The following is a 6,733-nucleotide window of genomic DNA, read 5'->3' on the forward strand; positions in this document are numbered from 1 at the left end:
ATCAGTGATCATACTGCTCATTCCTTCTGTACTGATCATGCCGGTCGCCACGTCCCTCACGCCTCGGGGGCGACCGCGGGCTGTGAGTCGACTGGACTGTATCTGTTGCAACAGATCGACTGTGGATCCTGTTCCGCGACTGAGAAACGGCGGAATTCTGGTTTCCCGCCGCCCGGAGCAACGCTCTGATCTGCAACAAGCCCCTGCCAGCCTCTGACTGGGAGGGCTGAATTGACTCTGCTATACGGGCCGCAGCGGCCAAATTCTGAACTGGGGTTCGATATACCTGCATCGGCGGGAAGAGCTGGCGTCGACTAGACTCGGGAGCCCGCTGACGCGCTCGCTCGTCGAGTGCTCGCTGGAGATTCTCCAGTCGAGTGCGCTCGGCTAAATTAGTCAAGCGCGCGTCCTCCAAGGCCCGGGCCTCGGGGGACTCTCCGACAATAGGGGTGCGGAGGGCGTCCGTGTTCCGGCGGCGAAGCTCCTCTCGCTGTGACGACGTGAGACGTTCGGGGAGATACTCATCGTGGGGATGCGACGGGTCGCCTCCACCCGCGCCTCCATCAGCGCGAGGGAAACTGGGAGGACTGTGCGTTCCATCGACCGCCAGGACCTCAGCCACGGGGTCGCTGCTGTCGCACTCGGATGCGGTCTGTGCGGAGCCAGTCGACAGGTCAAACAGGCCGCAGAGGGATTCGTCGGGCTCGATTGCCGCGACTTGCGGGGCGGCCGACTGGCGAGCCACGGCATGCCTCACCCACCTCTGAAGTCTCGACCGACCGGAGCGCTTGCGCCGGTGGGAGACAGAGTGGGGAGACGATACGGGGGCCGACCGATACTGGGTCGACGGCTACCGCAGGAGGACGCCACGAACGCATGCGCGGAAATGCGTCGCACCACGGACGGGGAGCGCGTCGACGTCGAGTGGTACCTCCTGAAGCCTGGCGGAGTCGTCGGCGATGAATGTGAGCGCGCCGAGGCGGATCTCGCGGCCCTCCACCAAAACTCCGCACGAAACCATGATCAAAGGGATCAGAAAAATCGCAACTTCTCCAATCAGGCGCTAAGATTCCTGCCCCACGGTGGGCGCCAACTGTCGTGGTTCTAACTCTGATAGTGATGTAGGGGGTATGTATGGAGAGGCTAGATCTCAGCTATTGGGAAGTTGTAAACACACCAAGATGTACGAGTTCAGGCCCTTCGCGGAGGAAGTAATAGCCCTACGTCTCGGTGCCCGGAGGCGGTCGACTGGATTACTGGCGTGTGAATAACAGGGGTGCGAACCCTTCATACTGAGGAGGGGGGTGGCTTATATAGAGTTCCCGGCCCCCTCCTGCCCTCAGTAATGCAGGGTTTAAGGTACATTTAAGGTTGGGCGTTACTGGTAACGCCCCTAATAAAGTGCTATAATGACCATAAAGACTACTTAACAACTGACCGTTTGCCTGCGGAGCGACTATAGGTCTCCTGGCGGTCGAGTGGTTGGCTTCATGGTCGAGTGATAGCTTCCTGGTCGAGTGTCTTGAGTCCGTCGAGTGGGATACCTTCAAGTCAATTGAAAGGTGACTTCTCCTAGGGATGTCCTAGGGTAGGGCTCCTTGGACAGGTCCGTGCCCCTACCCTAGGTACATGTCTTCATCAACGGTCGCCTACAACGACGACGAGTGGTTGCCCAGGGACAAGCCCCTGGCGAAGTCGTAAGTATCCGGATACCATAGCAATTCATGGTATGTTTTATTGCATTGCTTCTCATCACGCCGAACATGATTATGCAGTCCGTCCCGAGCCCATATCGATGTATCCTCGTCGGATGGTTCTTTGGACCCGTCGGATATGAATAACGATTCACTTCTGACCGCCTCCACCCCTCGCCCTACAGAAAACGTTGAAGTGTTGTCTCAGAGGGCACCGAGCCGAGGGGAGGTAGTCCTGGAGATGCCTCGAGGAGACATTCCGGACCCTGGCGCAAAGGGAGCAAGACTCCCATGGGCTCCGAATTCGGCCTCCAGCCGAACACTGCGCCGGAACCTCCACTGGTTCCGAACTCTGTCAGGCGACCCCCCGTTAAGAGGGGCAAGCCGCCCGTGCCGGTGGCCTCTGTCCATCCAGAGGCACCGGACAACTTGCTGGAAGCGCTTCGCGGCGCTTGCATCGACGAAGAGCACCGCACTATCATGAGTGCGGTGATCGAGAAGGTTCAGTCCGCCAAAAGCGGACTAACTGAAGCTTGTGCCAGCCTCCTAACAGGCTTTCAGGTAAGTAATCAAATTATAGGAAAATATTACCGCATAGATAGTAGCCCCTGATGCTCTGTTTGGCGTTCGCGAAGAAAGGCCGAATAGAGGATCAAATAATGACTCAGGAGTCTAATCAGAATATGTCTATGTGCATATGCAGGCTTCACTGCTGGCCGCTGCCGCACGTACTGCGGAGGTCACTGCACTAAAGCAGGACCTTGAGCGGTCCAAGGAAGAGCTCGGCCTTACCAAGAGGCAGCTCGAAGAGAACAAAGGTAAGCGATACCCTGTCTATATATTAAAAAGAAATTTGGTTGTAAAATAATAGGATCATCATGAATTTGCGAGGGGCCACGACCGAAGTGGCGACCCTGAAGAAGGCGCTGTCCGAGCCGAAGACAAATCGGTCAAGGAGCGCATCGAGCGAGAAAAGCAAGAAGCCCGGGTAGGCGAGGTGCAGTAAGAGCTCTAGGCTCTCGCCAAAAAACACGAGTCCTTGGAGCTTGACTCTAAGACGCGAGAGTTCGAGCTTGCGAAGGCCCTCGAAAGCGCACAAAATGCCAAGGCTGAAGCCCAGAAGGCCCTCCAGGAGATTGAGGCGGTTAAGAAGATAGCAGCGGGTAAGGCATTCATTTTGCAAAGCAAGCATGTGAAGGAAACTATCCTTTTACTTACCCGAGTTCGGAGCTCTCCAGGAGCGTTCGCAGATCTTCCCCGCAGTGTGTTGGACGCCGCGGAGTTTTACCGGGCTGAGGAGGGGAGCTAGAGAAGTTGTTCTGGTCTCAGTATACTGGGACCGAACACCCAATGCCCTTGAGCGACCAGCTGAAGCAACTGGTCGAGCTCCACAAGGCGGCCGAACAGGCCATGAAGGGTCTTATAGTCCGGATGTGGCCTGGCGATCCCCTGCCTGACAACTATGATACGTCCATTTTGCATCATGCTTTTATATCAATATTTATTGCATTATGGGCTGTTATTTCACGTTATGTCACAATACTTATGGCTATTCTCTCTTATTTTACAAGGTTTACATAAGGAGGGAGAATGCCCGTAGTTGGAATTCTGGGCTGGAAAAGGAGCAAATATTAGAGACCTATTATGCGCAACTCCAAAAGTCCTGAAACTCCACGGATCATCTTAAAATAAATAAAGAAAAATCCTCACCAAAGATGAAGGCCAGGGGGCCCACACCCTGCTCACGAGGGTGGCCCCCCTTAGGGCGCGCCCCCTACCTCGTGGGCCCCCTGGTGGCTCTCCGACGCCCATCTTCTCCTATATGAAGTCTTTCGATGAGAAAAAATAAGAAGGAACCTTTTGGGACGAGACTCCGCCGCCATGAGGCAGAACCTTGGCGGAACCAATCTAGAGCTCCGACAGAGCTGTTCTGCCGGGGATACTTCCCTCCGGGAGGGGGAAATCATCACCATCGTCATCACCAACGCTCCTCTCATCGGGAGAGGGCAATCTCCATCAACATCTTCACCAGCACCATCTCATCTCCAAATCCTAGTTCATCTCTTGTATCCAATTCTTGTCTCCAAGTCCGGGATTGGTGCTAGTAGGTTGCTAGTAGTGTTGATTACTCCTTGTAGTTGACGCTAGTTGGTTTATTTGGTGGAAGATCATATGTTCAGATCCTATATGCATATTATTACCCCTCTGATTATGAACATGAATATGCTTTGTGAGTAGTTACGTTTGTTCCTGAGGACATGGGAGAAGTCTTGCTATTAGTAGTCATGTGAATTTGGTATTCATTCCATATTTTGATGAGATGTATGTTGTCTAGCCTCTAGTGGTGTTATGTGAACGTCGACTACATAACACTTCACCATTATTTGGGCCTAGAGGAAGGCATTGGAAAGTAATAAGTAGATGATGGGTTGCTAGAGTGACAAAAGCTTAAACCCTAGTTTATGCGTTGCTTCGTAAGGGGCTGATTTGGATCCCCATGTTTCAGGTTTACCTTAATACTTTTGTTGTAGTTGCGGATGCTTGCAATAGAGGTTAATATAAGTGGGATGCTTGTTCAAGTAAGAACAGCAGCCAAGCGCCGGTCCACCCACATATCAAATTATCAAAGTACCGAACGCGAATCATATGAACGTGATGAAAACTAGCTTGACGATATTCCCATGTGTCCTCGGAGCGCATTTCCTTATATAAGAGTTTGTTCTGGCTTGTCCTTTCCTACAAAAAGGATTGAGCCACCTTGCTGCACCTTATTTAATTTTGTTACTTGTTGCTCATTACAATTTACCTTATCACAAAACTATATGTTACCACTTATTTCAGTACTTGCAGAGAATACCTTGCTGAAAACCGCTTATCATTTCCTTCTGCTCCTCGTTGGGTTCGACACTCTTACTTATCGAAAGGGCTACGATAGATCCCCTATACTTGTGGGTCATCAAGCTACTTCGGTCTAGTGAGGCGGCTTGTGAATGCCTGCCCATGGCCTGAACTCATAAAGCGGTCCGTCTGCATCGAGGGTGCGCGCATGGCTTTTGCCCGGGCGAAGGTGCACTAGGCGAAGCTGGACGCCGTAAAGCTGGTGAAGGAGGGGCCGCCACAAGGCAAGGAGCATCGCCACCCCGAAATGTATTATGACAGTGTCCTGAAGGGTTCCCGCCTTGTGGCAGAGGAATGTGCTAAAGATGTAATATTTGAATGAACGTACTCATGTGATCCTGTAATGTGAAACGAGTTCATTTGCACTATGCAACGCTTGTTAATTTAAAATATTACCTTCTGTGCGGCCATTTATGAAATCTGAGGGTTGGCCAGTCATCGGCTTCTGCCCCCATGTAACTAGTACTGGGGTGTTCGGGATAAACCTGAACACTCTTTATCCCAATGTTGGGTCCTTCGGAGGAGGTGTTCAGCATAGCGAACCAGGCAATCGGACTATAAAGCTTTATCACCCTCACTTAGCCATAGAAGTCTACAATTTTAAATTTTGGCGAAGCCCCCTAGTATTCGGAAGGCCGGATTTGGGGCGCTATATACGCCTAAGTCGGGCAAGGCCGACTCCTCACCCGAAGCGGAAAAGTCTTTAAGGACTTGAGACCTCTCGAACAGCGACCAACTCTCGCCTCATCATGACAGTCAGTTTTTGGCTTTCTCTACTGAGGTGCTTGTCCGGAAGAACCGGGACACAATTGCAGTAGTTATCCTAGCGCTACCTTAGCCGATTTTGCGGAACGTAAGGTACCAAAACATGGGAGCCGGGCAAACCCAACTATTGACCCAAGACATGATTCGGAGCTGATGCATATAATGCTATAAGTTCGGGGTGCCGCACTGCCGAAAGTGTTCGGACTTCTCACGCCGTATTATGGGGTATACTGAAGCCCCTGGCGTACTAGTCATACTAGAATGTACGGGTGCAATCTGTCGTAATTAAGCAGACAAGAGAAAGAAAGAAAATGAAGGGGTAATGCAATAAACGCTACACATTGTTATTAAATAGTACGTCAAAGCGTATGAATACAATTAGTGTAATAAACAGAAAATAGGACTATTTGACATGTCCTATCCAGGGGCAAGCTGCGTATGGGTATTTAAAACAGGTATTTCGATCGTTATTAGAGACCACCTAGGGATTCCCTTTTACGTCTTAGCTTCTTGCCTCCTTTGTATTTCCTTCCCGTAATGCGTCCAGCAATCAGACTGCCGAAAAGGGCTTCCAGAGAGTAAGGTCCTGAAAGAGAGAAAATTGTAAAGGTATACAGCCCCTGGGGCGGTTGACCCGCATTGTGGGACGTGTCCTAGCCGTGCCTCCGCCTATGCCCATGGTTTTTGTAGTGCGTAATTATGTACGCACGGCGTAAATTTCGTCGCTTGATTGGGACTAGGACGGAGGCCGAATTGCTAGGCGAGCGCTGAACGTGCCAGGCGATCCTGCTGCAGGTTACTCCGGACTCGCTTGAAGCTGTCCAGGGGCTTCATCGACGAATTGGCGGTTTGCCTTAAAAGGCTGCTTTGTGCTTCTGCTGTGAGGGCCGCGGTGTGCTCCTCCGTGCGGAGCGAGCATTCTGTGTTTCCATTGACTGTTATAACCCCCCTAGGTCTTGGCATCTTGAGCTTGAGGTATGCATAATGCGGTACCGCATTGAATCTTGCGAATGCGGTTCACCCGAGCAGTGCGTGATAGCCACTGCGGAACGGGACGATATCGAAGATTAACTCCTCGCTTCGGAAGTTGTCCGAAGATCCGAAGACCACTTCCGGTGTGATTGAGCCCGTGCAATTAATGGGCCTCTACACCTGAGATGACGCCTTTAAAGGTGGTTTTGGTGGGTTTGATCCTCGAGGGGTCAATTGAAGGAAATATGCCCTAGAGGCAATAATAAAGTTATTATTTATTTCCTTATTTCATGATAAATGTTTATTATTCATGCTAGAATTGTATTAACCGGAAACATAATACATGTGTGAATACATAGACAAACAGAGTGTCACTAGTATGCCTCTACTTGACTAGCTCGTTA

Source organism: Triticum dicoccoides, chromosome 5A (genome assembly GCF_002162155.2).
Source record: "Triticum dicoccoides isolate Atlit2015 ecotype Zavitan chromosome 5A, WEW_v2.0, whole genome shotgun sequence".
In the NCBI taxonomy this organism is placed as follows: domain Eukaryota; kingdom Viridiplantae; phylum Streptophyta; class Magnoliopsida; order Poales; family Poaceae; genus Triticum; species Triticum dicoccoides.